The sequence below is a fragment of the Dromiciops gliroides genome, chromosome 2 (genome assembly GCF_019393635.1).
Source record: "Dromiciops gliroides isolate mDroGli1 chromosome 2, mDroGli1.pri, whole genome shotgun sequence".
In the NCBI taxonomy this organism is placed as follows: Eukaryota; Metazoa; Chordata; class Mammalia; order Microbiotheria; family Microbiotheriidae; genus Dromiciops; species Dromiciops gliroides.
Window position 1 is genome coordinate 369,646,616 of NC_057862.1, and position 18,061 is coordinate 369,664,676.

The 18,061-nt window shown below is 40.6% G+C and overlaps 1 pseudogene; it reads right to left on the reverse strand.

Moving 5' to 3' along the window:
• Positions 1-8,292: 8,292 nt before the first annotated feature.
• LOC122738904 lies at positions 8,293-9,115 on the reverse strand (annotated as a pseudogene).
• Between the last annotated feature and the right edge of the window lie 8,946 nt (positions 9,116-18,061).

The window sequence follows — 18,061 nt, forward strand, 5'->3', positions numbered from 1 at the left end:
AGTACATGTTGAAGACTAATGTATATGAAGAGCAGAAAGATAGGAAGGACTAGATTATGAAGGCCTTGAATGCCAGCTTATTTTGTATTTGATCCTGGAAATGATAGGGAGCCAGTGGCAATTTATAGAATAGTGGGGTGACATAGTTGGACCTGAACTTTAGGAAAATCACTTTGGTGGTTGAATGGAGGATGGGTTGAAGTGAGGAGACACTTAAAGCAGGCAGACTTAACAGCAGGCTCTAGCAACAGTCCAGGCTTGAGGTGATGAGGGGCTTCAACAGAGTGGTAGCAATGTCAGAGGAGAGATGCTGTCCCCCTGGGCTAATAAAACAATCCCTTCCTCACCCCCTCCCAACCCCAACCCCTGCTCATGGTTGGTATTCTCACCATAAGGAAACGATGAATTTAAGAATGCCAGGAAGATAATCTCTTTCCCACACCCAATTTTCAGGTGATTCCCTTGGTCACATCAGGAATACATGTTTCTAGCTTTATGGCACTTTTCCCCCAGAGAGGGTTATTAAAGAGGCAGTTTTCCTTTCCACCTCCTCACCCTCTACCTTGCCTCCTAGACCAGATACCATGCCCTGGAGTTCTTAACCCTTTCAGCCCCAGGACTTCTGCCCTAGGGTACCACTGTTTGGATTGGTGAATGCCTTATATCCCCTATATCTAGGCCTGGTCCAACCTTAATCCACTTTACTCCCCACCTTATACCACTCCTCCCCCATTCTGCCACCAGTTTCTAATTCTGGAACCATAATCAAATAAATACTGCCATTGCTACTGGAAGGAGTATGGTAATCTTTTCTGTAGCTCCATTTGGCATACCTATAGCTTTCCAAACTAGCACTACTACTCCCCCATAAGTGTTGTATCTCCCATTAGAATGTAAGGTCCTTGACTTCTCTTTTGTATTTTTATCCTCAGCACCTAGAACAGTATTTGACACACAGTAAATGCACAGTACTTTTTTATTTGTTCATTTTCCATTGAATAACAGAGGATTGCAAAGTTCATCATTTTGCTACATCATTTCATGGCTTTATTTGCCACATACCCATCCTTTTTGCCTAAGAGACTGGCACTGGAGGACCTCTGGTTAAGGTGGCAATAATAAAAGGTCTTAGAGGAGCTCTGCTTTCCCATAAACACTCCAGTCCTAAAAAGGCACCAGAATGATGAATGGAAAAGAAAACCAGAGAAATAGCAAAAAGCTTCTCCATCAGTTCCAAGCACATATGAGAGTGTTTACCTAAACTTTGAAAGACTTTTACAATGAACAGTCACAGTTCTAGAAGACTAATAGACCCTACCATGTGGCAGAGGGGTGATAGACCAGAGGTTCAGAATGGGGCCAACATTTTCAGGTATTCCCAGTGTGTGGATTTGTTTTGCTTGACCACACATATTTCAGGATCACAGATACAGAGCTGGGTCACTTTAGTAATGGTATGTCATGGTTCCAGATTTCTTGATTCATGCCAAGTCTTATACCTCTTTGAGTGGCTAGCTCTCAATGTCTTGACCTTGATTAGAATGAATTCTGTTTGGGCCTCAGTGTATAGAAAAAGGCTTCTTTGACCCCACGGTGATCTGTCACCTTGAGGGCATCACTCAGGTTCTTTTTCTCCTCCTCCAGAGGACAGAGTCTCTGGTCCAGGTTCTTGCAATCCAGTCTTGCTACTGCAGATGCTCCTCAGGTAAGCAGCTTGAGTCAGTAGCACTTGCCTTGGAAAATTTCATGCACAGCTCTCCCTTCTTGCATGCACCCTCTTGGGTTGGTAGAACCTGTTCTGCTCCAGCTCTAGAGTCCATTCTTGGTACTAGGGTCCAAAATCCTCACTAAGTGCTTTCATTGCCTTGGATCAGTGGGCCTTGAGTAGTATGAACTTCTTTCTCATACCTCATGTAGGATCCAGCACAATAGTCCAAACCTTAGCTTCAATTTATGCGACTCCTTCAGAAGCTGAGAGCCCCCTTTAAGATGTTAAGCTTGAGTCCTCAAAGTTTTATACTTTTTCTCCTCTTCTGTATCCTTTTTCAGAGATAATCCATAGCTATATTCACTGCTAATATCCAAGAAAATCTGGGCAGAGGGGACTAATTCTATACTACAGCGTTCCCTTTTACTTATGACAAGAATACCTTTACCCCTTCCATGGGGACTACCAAGGTATGCAGTGCATAGCACCTGAGGTTTAGGTGACCTGTATCCATGGTAGTCCTCTGGTCATTTATTTACGTTGAACTCATGGTGGGCCGGCACTACTACATATTGTTGCCTGATGATCTAGCTTAGCTCCTGCCAGAATATGTCAGCAGATTGCTGTCAGTCCATACTTGAACTCAAATATTTATACACAGAGTTTCAGAACTTAGTGACAGCTCACTTCAAAGCCAAGCACTCCCATTTTGTGAATGGGATAGTGAATCTTTGGATGTCACTACAAGATGAATGCTTCTATCATCTTTTTTTTTTTTTTGGTAAGGCAATTGGGGTTAAGTGACTTGCCCAAGGTCACACAGCCAGTAAGTGTCAAGTGTCTGAGGCCAGATTTGAACTCAGGTCCTCCTGAATCCAGGACTGGTATTCTATCCACTGCACCACCTGGTTGCCCCAAGTGCTTCTATCTTCTTAAGGTTGGTACTCATGTCTTAATGAGATGTGATATTCATACTTGACAGATCCTTTGCACTTACTGATTGACAGCTTCATACTAGGAGTATTTAGTCTAATACCGTCAATATTCTTTCATCATGATCTTCCAGTGTTTTCTAAAATATAATGAGGTAATCTAGATTATAGATATACCAGCATTTTCAGGGAACTAATGTCACACCATTGAAAAATAGAAGGGGGCTCAGAAATCCCTTGGAGCATGTTCCCAAGGTGGTAGAATTCTGCAGGACAAATGGGGCTCATATTTTACTTATCTTTCTCTGTCATGAGGGTCTGATAAGATCCACCATTCAGGTACAATGCTGAAAAACACTGGCTATACATCCAGGCATCCTCAGTATTCCCAATTGTGTACTCAGCCATATTAGTTCTCTTATTCAAGGTCTGGGAAGCTACACACATCCTTTTCTTCTCTGCCTTTCTCCATAACTCCATTATGGATGAAGGCATGTAGTCCATAGGATTTCTTTGATGATGTTATTGACTAATAAATTTTTCAAGTGATTCCTGTACTTAAACATGGTAGGTACTTAATATTTTTTTCATTCATTCATTTCTGAGACCTTTCATATATAAAAGAGGTCAAAAGTCATTGAACTATATCATGCGTTTTCTCCTGAGATCCATTTTACAGCCCAATCATATAATGAGACCATGCAGACTTTCTCAATGAGTTTTTCCCTCAAAAGATCCTTCCTGGGGGCAGCTAGGTGGCGCAGTGGATAAAGCACCGGCCCTGGATTCAGGCGTACCTGAGTTCAAATCTGGCCTCAGACACTTGACACTTACTAGCTGTGTGACCCTGGGCAAGTCACTTAACCCTCATTGCCCCACCAAAAAAAAAAAAAGAAAAGAAAAAGAAAAGAAAAGATCCTTCCTTTCCTTAGTGACTAGAGAGACTCCAAATCCAACTTCTCTGGGCTTATCCTTGAGCTTGAACATTCAGTGCTTCCTTGTTGATCTCTACTAGCACAGTTGTTTTTCTTAAAAACAAAAAATAAAACCAAGTTTTTGTTGATATTTTCTGTTTCTTACATCACCATAGTATCCTGTTTATCTGTCCCCTTTCCTCTCCCAGAGAGCCATGCCATATTATAAATAGTATTTTTAGAGATAAAAGAGGAAAAAAAACAATACAACCGATGAATATGTTGAAAAAGTCTTAATGTATGTGCCATGTGTAACACTTGTGCTCCTATGAAGGGATAGGTTGAGAGTACCTTCTCATTTTACTTCATTCAAGTCCCACTTGATCTTTTAATTTTGTTACATTTACTTTTGATTTTTTGCTGTTATTGTTCTTTCATTTTACATAGTTGTAGTTAGTGTGGAGAGGCATAATTCATTTTATCGCACTTTGCAAGTATTATATTTTTTTACAAATTGAAGATTTGTGGCAACCCTGCATTGAGTAAGTTTATTGGTGCCAATTTTCCAACAGCATGTGCTCATATCATGACTGTTATTCTTGCAATATTTCAGACTTTTTCATTATTATTATAATATCTATCATGGTGATCTGTGATCAGTGATCTTTGATGTTATTATTGTAATAGTTTTAAGGAGGGGTGGCTAGGTGGCACAGTGGATAAAACACCGGCCCTGGATTCAGGAGTTCCTGAGTTCAAATACGGCCTCAGACACTTGACACTTACTAGCTGTGTGACCTTGGGCAAGTCACTTAACCCCCATTGCCCCGCAAAAAAAAAAAAAAAAGTTTTGAGGCACCATGAACCGTATGATGGCAAACTTAATTGATAAATGTTGTGTGTGTTCTGACTGCTCCATCAACTGGCTGTCCCTATCTCTTTCCCTCTCCTCTGGCCTTCCTATTCCCCGAGACACAACAATTTTGAAATTAGGCCAATTAATAACTCTACAGTGTCCTCTAAGTGTTCAAGTAATAGGAAGTCAATTGATCAGGCAAACTTTATTGTTGTCTTTTTTTAATTATTTTTTTTTATTTTTTGGTGAGGCAACTGGGGTTAAGTGACTTGCCCAGGGTCACACAGCTAGTAAGTGTTAAGTGTCTGAGGCCAGATTTGAACTCAGGTACTCCTGACTCCAGGGATGGTGCTCTATCCACTGTGCCACCTAGCTGCCCCATATTGTTGTCTTATTTTAAGAAATTGCCAAAGCCACCCCAGCCTTTATCAACTATCACCCTGGTCAGGCAGCAGCTATCAGCAAGAAGATCACAGCTCACTGAAGGCTCAGATGATGGTTAGCATTTTTAGTGCTAAAGTATTTTTAATTAAGGTATGCACATTTTTAAAAGACATAATACTATCATATACTTGTTTGTTGTTTGTCCTTCATTCTCAAAGAGGACTATATTTCACACTTAATAGGCTACAGTATAAGGTAAACAACTTTCATATACGTTGGGAAACTAAAAAATTCATGTGACTTGCTTTATTGTGATATTCACTTTAATGAGGTGGCCTGGAATCAAACCTGCAGTATCTCTGAGGTATGCTTGCATACTGTTTTCTTGACTCTGCTGGCTCTACTTTCCATCAGTTCATATAGATTTTTCCATACTTCTCTGTTTTTATTCATCACTCACATAATTTCTTACTGCACAGTAATATTCTATTACATTCATGTACCACAATTTGTTTACCATTCTCCAATCAATGGGCATTTACTTTGTTTCCAATTCTTAGTGATCACAAAAAAGTGCTGCCTTAAGTATTTTGGGGCATATGGGGACTTTTTTTCTTATCAGTGGCTTCCTTTTGAGTATAAACCCAATAATGGAACCTCTGGTTCAAAGGGGATGGACATTTTAGTCACTTTATTTGCAAAATTACAAATTGTTTTCCAAAATGCTGGTACTATTTCACAGTTCCACCAACAATGTATTAGTATGTCTGCCTTTCCACAAACCCTCCAGCATTCACTGTAGCCATTTTTTAGGTCATTTTTGCCAGTTTGCAAGCTATAAGGTAAAACTTAAGGGTTGTTTCAATTTGCATTTCGATTTGGAACATTTTTTCACATGATTGTGAATACTTTGCAGTTTTTCCTTTGAGAACTATTTGTTCATATTCTTTGACTAATTATCTGTTGAGGGAATATCTATTAGTCTTATATACATATTTCTTAATTTTATATATCTTGAAATTCAAAGCCCCTATCAGAGAAATTTGTTACAAAGATTTTTTTCCCCATTTGATCACTTCCCTTCTTATTCTAGATGCATCAATGTCCGTGCAGAAGCTTTTTAGTTTCAAGTAATCAAAGTTATTTATTTTATCTTTTGTGATTTCCTCTATCTCTTCTTTGGTTAAGAGTACATCTATTAACCATGGTTATGAGAGGTATATTATCTGTTAAATTTTTTCAACAGTATGATCTTAAATATTAAGGTCGCATATCTATCTAGAATGTGTTGTGGAGTGTGGTGTAAGATGTTTGTCTAAGCCTAATTTCTTCTAGATTGCTTTCTAATTTTCCTAGCAGTTTTTATAAAATAGAAAGTTTTTCTCTAGGAAATTTATGTTTTCCATTTTATCAAAACTGGGAGATGTACACACATATAATACACAGACACATATATATGCACATACATATCTATTTATATATAATAAAAATATATTTATGTCTCCATCTGTAGGCTCGCTCCTAACTTCAGTCCTGCATCACCAACTGAGTTTGATACCTTGAAATTGATGTCCGTTAGGCATCTTGGACTCAACATATTTACAAAAGAACTTATTATCTTTTCCCTTAAACCCTCCCTTCTTCTGAACTTCCCTTTTTCTATCAAGGACACTAACATTCTTCCAGTAATCCAGGCTTACAATCTCAGTTCTGTCCTTGATTTCTCACTCATTCATTCCACATATCCAATTTGTTGCCAAATTTTGTCATTTGTACCTTCTCAACATCTCTTTTATACACACCCCCCCACACCCCTACACATACCTATATGTGTATATGTATATGTATGTGTGTATATGTGTGTGTGTGTGTGTGTGTGTGTGTGTGTGTGTGTGTGTGTGTACACACTCTGGTATTTTCTTTAGGAATGCCCAAAAGTTCTCTATTTTATTAAATATTCATTTTCTTTCCTGTAGGATTATACAGTTTTTCTGGATAGTTTTTCTTCCTTGAAATCCTAGATCCTTTGCCTTCTAGAATATCATATCAAAAGTATAATGGTATCTGCTAAATCTTGTGTGATCATGACTTTGCCTCCTTTGTCCACTTTGCCAGTGCACTTGACTTCTTTCTTTTTGACTGCTTGCAGTATTTTTTTCCTTGACCTGTATTTTAACTATAATATTCCTGGGAGTTTTCATTTTTTGGTTTCTTTCAGGAGATAACTAATGGATTCTCTGAATTTCAGCTTTGCTTTCTGATATATCTAGGAAATTTTTCTTTATAATTTCTCTTTTTTTTTTAAATTTTTTTTTTTGGCAGGCAATGGGGGTTAAGTGACTTGCCCAGGGTCACACAGCCAGTAAGTGTCAAGTGTCTGAGGCCGGATTTGAACTCAGGTACTCCTGAATCCAGGGCTGGTGCTTTAACCACTGCGCCATCTAGCTGCCCCCTCTTTATAATTTCTTGAAATAAGATGTCTAGATGTTCATGGCTTTCATGCAGGTTAACGATTAATGATTAAATTGTCTACATTGATCTATTTTCTAGGACAGTTGTTTTTTCTATGGGGTAATTCACAGTTTCTTCTATTTTTTGTTTGTTTGTTTTTTTGCAGGGCAATGGGGGTTAAGTGACTTGCCCAGGGTCACACAGTTAGTAAGTGTCAAGTGTCTGAGGCCGGATTTGAACTCAGGTACTCCTGAATCCAGGGCCAGTGCTTTATCCACTGCGCCACCTAGCTGTCCCCTTCTATTTTTTAAGGCTTTTGACTTTGTTTTATTATTTTCTGATGTCTCTTGGAGTCATTAACTTTCATTTGGGCAATTCTAATTTTCAAGGGGTTATTTTCTTTAGTAACATTTTTGTACCTCTTTTACCAAGCTACTAATTTTCTTTTCACAAATCCATTGTATATCTCTCATTTCTTTTTCTATTTTTCCTCCACTGCTTTTATTTGTTTTTAAAAATCACTTTTTGCTCTTTTAAAATTTTTTGTAACTTTTCTAGTAATTCTTTTTGGGTTTGCATCTAGTCTGCATTTTTCTTTGAGGCTTTGCTTGCAGATGTTTTTGAATCATTATCTTCTTCAGTGTTTGTGTCTTGAGGTTCCATGCCATTATAGTAGCTCTTTATGTTCAGATTCTTTTTTTGTTTGCTCATTCTTCTAGTCTACTTCTTTTTTTTTAAATCACAGTAATAATTATCTTTAATAAAAACCAAAGCAGGCTCATGTTCCTAAAAGCTCACATGAAAGTTGGGAGGAAAGGGGAGGACGTGAAATGATTTGGACCACAGACTGGGCTGAGGGGGGAAGACCGTGCAACCCAAGGAGTTAGGCATGGGCTGCTTGGTCCAAGAAAGAACACTAGCCTCTAGGACCAGCTGTCTCAGGCTGCCTCTCTGTATGAAAAGTGAGTTGCTTTAATTTTTCCTGCTTCAGACATAACTGGAGAAGCCCCTTGGCTCCCAGAAACATGTCATGGCAGGCTCCATTGTTGGGCCAAGTCGCCTTGTCCCAGAGAGCCTCATTCTCACGGGCCAGGCCTGGCCGAGGCAGAAGGAGGACGGGTCACTCTTTGGACTTGCTCTGAGTGGTCTTGTCCTCCTTTATCACCTTCTCCCACTCGTTGCCGTTGAACTCCTTGATGACGATGCTGCGCATACTGCCTTCTCCAGGCAGTGGGGAGCGATTCCATAACCATCAGGGTTGGACTGAGGCATATAAAAGATCTGCACCCCGCAGCTCTTGCAGAATGTCTGCTGGGCCTTGTGAGTGTTAAAAGTGTATGTGGTTATGTTCTCAGCACCCTTCAGAAGCTTGAAGCAAGAAGCTGGAACAATGAAGTGTCGGTTCTGTTTCTTTTTGCAAATGCTACAGTTTCAGTCAAAAACGTGCAGATCTTCCGAAGTCCAGATTTCAAAACAAACCGCCCCGCAGTAGCAGCCTCCGGTGTGTTTCACCAGACCTTGGTATTCAAAGGTGTCTAGGAGGAGTTTGGCTGCCCCCTCGCAAGTCAGGCTCTGCCGCTTCTGAAACTTTACCCAGGGCTCCCGCTGCCCCCCGAGATCCAGGGAGCAGCTCTCCAAGGGAGCCAGAGGCAATGGCGGCTCCTCGGCTTTCTGGTCCTGGACCGGCAGCTTCCTCTTTCTCCCAGGCCGGCCCTTTCCCTTCCGGGGGAGTGGGGGGTGTGTGTGTGTGTGTGTGCCAGGAGCGGCGCCTCGGGGGCTTCCCAGCCGCCCCAGCGGCGCCCTTGGTTTTCACCACCCTTCGTGCATCCCCTGCCGTCGCCGTGCGCCCCCACGCAGAGGAGCCTCCCATGCGCTTGCCTTGGAGCTCAGGCCCTCTCCGGCTTTAGGTCGCACTGCCTGCCCGCTAAGTGCCACCGGTTCCGTGTGGTCTGTCTCTAGTCTACTTCTTGACTTTGAACTTTATGTTAGTTTTGGGCTCTGCTCACTTCTGAGGGAGGGGGCAGGGAGAGGAGCAATTTCTGAACTGAGCATCTGTCTTTTTATGTTCTGCTGCTGTATTCACAGCTCAGTCTGGGGGCCTGCAATTTTTCAGTTCTCCCCAAATGGTATGATCCAGGTAGAGGTCTGTTCACAGCTCCTGTGGTCTGAGCTCTGTAAGTTCCTGACCCAGGTTTGGGTCTTTTAGCTTCTGTGTAGTTGAGTTTCAGTAGACAGCTGATATATTCAGTCACAGTCAATGTTGGGTGGTTCTAAAGGTTCAGAGCAACTGAACTCCTGGCTTCTCTTTGGTCTGGTTCTTCTGCCTTGGTTATTCCACTGCAGGCTTATGTGCTGAACTGAAAGTTAGAACTGAGTCAATGTTGTACTCCTGAGTTCAGAGTCATATAGCTATGTTTCTAGAACTTGTTCTGTGTTCATTACTCAGATGCTCCCAACTATTCCTCTCTGCCCTTCATCTGTGACCTGGAGCGGGATAATGGGTGATGGAGCTGCCAGATGGCACCCATTCCTGCTTCCATTGCTAGTCCAGGGGTCCTTGCCACCCTGTTGCTTCCTACTTTGATGTTCTGCTTTGACTCCATTTCCATACCTTGGCACTGGGATGTTTCTCATCCCCACCTCCACTGTAGCCCAGCTGTGCTCCTGGACAGTCCCCACCCCAGTCTCCCCAGACATCTCTTTCTATCTTCCTAAGTTGTCCTGGCCTGGAAAAATGAAAATTTAACTTTTCTTGGCTTTCCTGATCAGAGTTCAGTCTGATGTTTTTTCTCAATTGCTGAAAAGGAGGTGTGCTGATATTGTTTGATGAAGAACTGTGAGTGACAACTATTTTCAGCAATACAGTGATCCAAAAATTGCTTCTGATCCAAGACAATCCCAAAGAACTATTGATGAAACATACTATTCACCTTCAGAGAAAGAACTGATATTGATTGAACACAAACTGAGGCATGCTATTTTTCACTTTCATTTTTTTCTTTTATTCAAGTTTTCTTATACAAAATGACTATATGGTAATGTTTTACATAATCACACATGTATAACCCATATCTGATTGCTTGTTGCCTCACGGGGGCGGGGAGAGGAGGGAGGAAAGGAGGGATAAAATTTGGAACTCAAAATATAAATAAAAATGTTTATTATTTTTTAAAAATAAAAACTTATGATTCATGGGGGGGGAGAAGAAAAGGAGGAGTGCTAGAAGAACTAGGTAAAAATGCTTCCTCTTATTCTTCTATCTTGATGCCATCCCCCTCCACTCGCTTTTCAAAGTGTTTTTCTTAAAGTATAGGTATGACCATGTTACTCTCCCTACTTAATAAACTCCAGTGGCTCCCTATTACCTCCAGGATTAACTGCACATTCCTCTATTTGGCATTTAAAGTTCTTCACAACATGTCCCTTTCTTACCTTTCCAGTCTTCTTATATTTTATTTCAATTCAACCACACTGGCAGACTTACTGTTGTGTGATGCTATGAGAACCACTTTCTCTTCTGTGTGTCAATTTTCTCATCTGTTAAATGAGGGATTAGGTTCTATTGCTTCTTCTTCTTTTTTTTTTTTTTTGCAGGGCAATGAGGGTTAAGTGACTTGCCTAGGGTCACACAGCTAGTAAGTGTCAAGTTTCTGAGGTCAGATTTGAACTCAGATCCTTCTGAATCCAGGGCTGGTGCTTTATCCACTGTGCCACTCAGCTGCCCTTGTTCTATTGCTTCTGAGGATATTTTCAAGTCTTAAATCAATATCCTCACTTAGAGCATTCCATCTCTTATCTTTCTGCCTTTATTTTGGCTTTTCTCCATGTCTGGCATGCTCTCTCCTCACCTCTGCCTCTTAGTTTTCCCTGGCTTCCTTCAAGACTCAGCTCTAACTTCATCTTCTGCAGGAGGCCTTTCCTAATCCTCTCAGCTGCTAGTGCCTTGTCTTGTTCTCTGAAATTATCTCCCATCTACTTTGTTGTATGTACCGAATTAATTTCACGTTGTCTCTCTCATTGGAATGTGTCCTTGAGAGTAGTGATTGTGTTTTTGCCTTTCTTTCAATCCTCAGCTTTTAACATAGTTCCTGGCTCTTAGTATGCACTTAATAAATGCTTGTTGATTGACTAACTGTCCTGTGGTTCCTTTCAGCTCTGACATGATATGATTTAGATGTCCTTCCAATTCTGATAGTAGGATTCTACAAATACCCCCAGTAAGGGCCATTCAAGGGAATGCTTATCACTTTAACTTCCTTCAGCTCTTGGAGCAAAACCATTCCCTGAGAAGCAGGATGATTCACTTGTAGCCCCATTTGCCAACTCTAAAGAAAAGAGTGATTATGGAATGTATTAACTTCTTTTGAAAAGCATTTGAAGAAACTTTGAGATATTTCTTGTTATTGCTTACAGGAAGGACACTGATGGAGGCTGTGACATACATTTTCTTTCCTCCAAGAGCTAAGTTTTATTGGGAGTATCATGGTATAAGCCCTTTTCTCTCCCAAACCACAAGATGTTTCTCTTCTAAGAACACTAAAAGATACACATTATTTTAAAAAAACTAACTAAACTTTGCCTTTAAGCAGCTGCTTTATTACAGAACTGTTATATATGGATTTACAACTAAATTATATCAGATATTTTTGTCAACTTTGAAACAAGACCCATGTTAGAAATAAATATTTACTAGTGGATGGTGATCTTTGACTGAAGAATGCTTTGCTTATGTTTTCCTCACTTAAATAAAACATAAGGAACCATTTTTAAAATGTGTTTGAGATATTTGATATTTTGGAACACAAGGAAATGTGCTTTAAGGAGACAGGTTTTATCCAAGTGAGTTCTGGAGAGAGATCTCAAAATCCGTTTGGAGGCTATATTGTGTGGGACAAGTCTAGTATTCTTTTACATTTAGTCTTCTGTAAACTATTGCAAGGTAATCAAATAACTGTCTTTTGAGATAGAATTAAAGCATTAGTATGTTAGTTCATCTTCTTTAGGTTCACCGAAATAATATTTTTTGTGTAGTTCCAGACTATTAAAAATGTTCTTACATTTTAATGGGTCAATGTTATGTTTAGGTGATTGTGGGTAATAATTTTGTCTGTGATACTCTAGTATCTTTGTCAAGAAAACCCCTAATGGAGTCATGAAGAGTTGGACATGACAACAACAAAAGGTACTATTTTTTGGTGAAGTGTAGTGATAGCCACATCTTTTACCATTTCCTTCTATAATTCTAGTGGCAACGACCTCAATTTCTATCATAAACCACTCTTTCTATAAACAAATCTGAATTACTCAACCATTTGTTTGATGCTTCTTTGGTGACATTATTGGTTGAGTTCATGTGAATGTTGCCCACGAGGAGTCTTTTATTCTTGGTTCTTAGCAATTTCATAAATTGTCACATTTGGTTACATAAAACAAATCCAGTGGCATATATCTTTTGTTAGCCTTTACTTTTTTGTTTGGCAAAGTGAGGTCTGCATATTTCAAGATAATTTCTGCAAATTTTTAATCTATCATGATTTTTTTAAAAAAAGAATAACTATCAGGGGGCAGCTAGGTGGTGCAGTGGATAAAGCACTGGCCCTGGATTCAGGAGGACCTGAGTTCAAATCCTGCCTCAGACACTTGACACTTACTAGCTGTGTGACCCTGGGCAAGTCACTTAACCCTCACTGTCCCGCAAAAAGAACCAAAACCAAAAGAATATCTATCAGTCCTCTTGCTTTTTTTCAGGCAAATGTTAAACTTTTTATAGCTGTTTTAGGATGATTGATCATTGTTTAAAAATATTACTTGAATTTTTGTTAGGATATTTTTCAAATCTGTTATTGTTATTCCAAAACTATTACTTTACAGTTCCAAAAATGTAGATTAAGACTGATATCATGTAGGTATTAATTCCTATAAACCTATTTTTCCCATTGAACTTTTTTTTTTTTTGGTGAGGCAGTTGGGGTTAATTGACTTTCCTAGGGTCACACAGCTAGTAAGTGTTAAGCGTCTGAGGTCGGATTTGAACTCAGGTCCTCCTGACTTCAGGGCAGGTACTCTATCCACTGTGCCACCTAGCTGCCCCTCCCATTGAACTTTTATTTTAGGTTGTCAGTAAGTCTCTTGTTATAAACCCATAGCTTTCTTCATGATAGATTTATGTGGCATGCCTGGAGGAAACTAAGGCATTTGTATAACCTTCATATATTGATTCAGTTTGACTTCTGGATTAAAACTGAAAGTCTTTAGTCTATATTTTCCCTCAGGGTTCATTAAGAATTTTTTTTTAACCTATCAAGTTCAAATAGCATTTTGGTATCACTGGAGAAAGATTTCATAAAATAAAGTTGTTTAATGTATTTTTAGTGTAATATTGTTGTTTTTATCATTAATATTATGGGACACATACAAGATTGATTGTGGGTCTAAAGCATACATTGTTTTCACCTCAGTACCCTTGAGCTAGTTGGCTATTGTGACTGACTTTTGAGTCTAGACTACATTAAAGTTTGGACATAGGTTAGAATGATTTTAAAAATTTGGTGAGTCTATGCTGCTAGTTTTTAGCAGTGCTCTTTTAAGTATAAACTTTAGGTAAATTTGGTTCTTGTATAATGGTATATGCTTACAGGATATTGTATGTATAATGGGGGACTTATATATGCACAGAATCCTACTGATACACTCCCCAGCATAGAAGTGCTTCCAGGAAAGTCATGATGACATGTATTAGAAGTGCTTTGAGGAGGGGCAGCTAGGTGGCGCAGTGGATAGAGCACCGGCCCTGGAGTCAGGAGTACCTGAGTTCAAATCCGGCCTCAGACACTTGACACTTACTAGCTGTGTGATCCTGGGCAAGTCACTTAACCCCAATTGCCTCACTTAAAAAAAAAAAAAAGTGCTTTGAGGAGACTTTGGAGCATGCATAGATAATTGGTTCTGGTCCACTAGTCATGTGGTAAATGACAGCTTCTTGAATTGGGTATTGTCATGGACCTGGAACTGGAGGCATCTTCAGAAGGCCTTAGATGGCATCAGCCTCCCTCTTGGCTGGGCAGCTGTTCTTGTTTTCACTCCTTCATTGAGAATTCCCCTTCAAATTTGATGAGAGACAGTGCTGTGAGGTGTGATGAAATAATGAGATTTAGCAGATACTCAAAGACCCACCTGGAGATTAATCTAGACTGATTGAATCAAGTGAGAGTGATTAACTACTGATTAGCCTACTTCAAGTTAACTGGATTGTAATCACACCTTGAGAACACCTTCAGAACCAATGAATTTGGATGATGCCAACCAATCAGCTTGAAGCAGTGTGTAAGGCCCGCCTCTGTTCCAGACCTATTAAAAGTTTCCATAATCAGTTTGCTGGAGAGAGTTCGTGATTGAAGCAGGCTTGTGGCAGAGGACTTGAGGAAGAGCCAGACCAGGCTGGAACTCTAGGCTAAATAGGCTTTTTTCTTAACTTTTTGAACTCCATGGGAATATCTGTATGCTTTAATAAATGTTTAATGCCCAAGGACTGGTGCTAAAGCTTCTAATTTAAGGCGACCACAATTTAGATTTTAAACATCACAGAGGGGAGAGGCATTGGGCCTTCTCCCTCCCAGGCTGACATGTAACCCATGAATATGGGCCTTCCTGTGTTTTTGCCTGCCTGTGTGTTTTTATTGTTTTGTTGTTTGTTTTGGGTTTTGGTCTTAGTTTTAGTTTTAGTGAAGGAAAATGATCTAGAGGCTATGACCATGACAGCTCAAGAGAGGGAGCCGTCTAGGTATTCAGTAGTCTAAGGAATAGAACCCATGTTGGGTTTTTTAGCCGGCTCAGCATCAAAGAGTGAAGAGCAACTTTCTGGGACTCAACTCAGCAGCAGTGGAGATGAGGATTCAACCAGTAGTGAAGCCACTTTTAGATATGAACTTGGTGGGACCAATACTATTTGGTTCTTATTGTTTTGGTTTTTTTCCGAGACAATGGGGATTAAGGGATTTGCCCAGGGCCACACAGCTAGTAAGTGTCAAGTGTCTGAGGCTGGATTTGAACTCAGGCCCCCCTGAATCCAGGGCCAGTGCTTTATCCACTATGCCACCTAGCCTCCCTGACCAATACTATTTGGAAACTGTGCTCTAAGTCTGAACAATTCAGCAACCAAGGTAATGTTGGGAAGAGTGTGCCTCTGAGTTGTTATCCGGAAATGGTTATGCTTTTGTCCTTACTATATCTTCAAAGTACATATCCCTTTGTAAAAGCTAATTCATATTAATTACTTAAATGGAACTGGGGAACTAGTCACTGATGGCTACTCTTGGTAGAAATGCAACCACGATAGAGGCTCAAGCCAATAGTGTTAAAGAAGGGACACCTGAACCTCTGAGAAGCAGCCCTAGTGCCCTGAGGGTGAGATGTAGCCTCCTGACTCTGGAGTAGTGAACCAGAATGTGATTGCCACCTATGCCTCTGTCCTGGAGTGGATAGACACTGGTTACTTGGCTACTGGATGTGGAGTAGATGGACTCGAAAGAACTGTTGAATGGAAAATATAAACTCCTTGAAGGGAAGGACTGTTTCACTTCTGCCTTTGTATCTTTCATACCTAACACAGCACCTCACACATAGTTATTATTTAGTAAAAGCTTGTGGATTGAAAAAGTGCTTGTTGATGAAATGATTCAGGAGTACTCATATAGCTTAGTGAATAGAGTCCTGCCTCCAGTACTTCCTAGCTGTATGACTTTGGGAAGGTCATCTAGGTTCTCTCTACTTCACCTTCACTATTTATAAAATGGGGATAATAATACCTATTTCTTTTCTTTTCTTTCTTTCTTTTTTTTTTTTTTGCGGGGCAATGAGGGTTAAGTGACTTACCCAGGGTCACACAGCTAGTAAGTGTCAAGTGTCTGAGGCCGGACTTGAACTCAGGTCCTCCTGAATCCAGGGCCATTGCTTTATCTCCTGTGCCACCTAGCTGCCCCAGTAATACCTATTTCATAGCCAGTCAGTCTATAAACATTTATTAAGCACTTGCTAAGTGTTGGGGACATCTAGGTGGTACAGTGGATAGAGCACCAGACTTGGAGTCAGGAATACCCAAGTTAAAATCTGGCCTCAGACACGTACTAGCTGTGTGACGCTAGGCAAGTCACTTCAGCCTGTTTGCCTCAGTTTCCTTATCTGTAAAATGAGCTGGAAAAGGAAATGGCAAACCACTGCAGTATCTTTGCCAAGAAAACTCCAAATGAGGTTACAAAGAGTTGGACATGACTGAAAAATGACTGAACTGAAAGTTCTGGGGATACAAAGATATGCAAAAGACACCCCCTGCCCTTAAGGAACACACAGTCTATGAGGGGAGATAACATAAAAAGAATCTGAAAGGGAGGTGAGTAGGATGGGGAGGAAGGAAAGGATGAAGTTATATAGCCAAGTGGGAAGGGAGGAGATGGCTGCCAGTGGGCCTCCACATTAAAAAGGGGATCTGGGAGGAGCTCTCCAATTTCCACCCTCCATCCTCTCCCATTAGAGGGAGGGCGCCCCTCAATATTCAGGAGGTGGGATTTCAGAGTTGATGTGATCTTCCAGGAAGATGAGTTTCTATAAACAATGATGAAGGCCAGGAGAGCAGCCAGGTGAGAAATGATGAGATGGCTGCCCTGGCTTCCTCCTTACATTGAAGAGCTAGAATCACAGTGTTAGTGTGAGAACCAAATAAGAATATATAGAGTGCTTTGCAAATCTTAAAGCACTATATAAATATTAGTTACCGTTATAAGGAGGAAGAAAAGCATAATCAAAGGTTTTCCATCATGTGTTCTTTGAGGGAGCATGTAAAACCTAGAGTAAGGAAGATTCTCTGTTCTTTTGTTCAAGCTTGGTGGAATAGATGGGGGGTGGGGTAGAGGAGAAGCATTCTCTGCTCCACAGAGAGATAACTGACAAAGGGAAGAATTTGGTAATTAGCTATTAAGTCTTCTTTTAATCCCACTGCTGACTGGGAGTTGTTGAATGAGAATAAAGCTTTCATATTGACAACAGGCTCTCTCACAGCCAGTGACCCGGTGTGCCACTCACTCAGCAGCTGTGATCTGATGGCAATACTGGCCTTGGCATAGACTCCAAGATTGTCTGTGAGGCAAGCAGTGCAACTTGGGAGAAGCTGAAACAGACAAGTAAGGTATTCTCACAGGGACATAACTAATTATCTGGAGAGGAAGCCTTTGATACCTGCCTGGAACATGCCACAGATGTGATGTCAGAGTGACAGGAGAAGATGCAGAGAAACACAGGCAATTATTAGAGAGGCTCAGGGGACCTGCTCTTGACATTCAGTACGCACTGAAGGTACAGCAGCCTGAGGCCATCTTAATCAAGTGTTTGTGGATGCTGGATAGTCAGTTGCATAGTGATAAAGAGCACCAAGGACATCTGTGTGAAGCACCTACCTGCCTCCAAATATGAGGTAGGGAAATCCTCCAATTTTGTGCCAAGATTAGAAAAGCTGCTATTGTGGGCTGCAGTCAGGGGTGCAGAACCTGTGGAGTGCTTGGACCATTTTAGGCTGGTTCAGGTGTTCGAAGGGGGCTACACATGACATCATTTCCATAGCTAGTAGTGTAGCTGCAGCTGCACGAGCAACAGGAACAACCTCCCAGCTATTCAGAAATAGAGCAGTCAATCTGGGAGATTTACAGGGAGAGATGGAGAGCTTATGGCTACAAAGAATATGCAGAGCACTTTTTATAAGTCAGTCAATAAGCATTTATCAATCACTTATTATGTGCCAGGAGCCACTGTGCTAAGTACTCTAGATAGA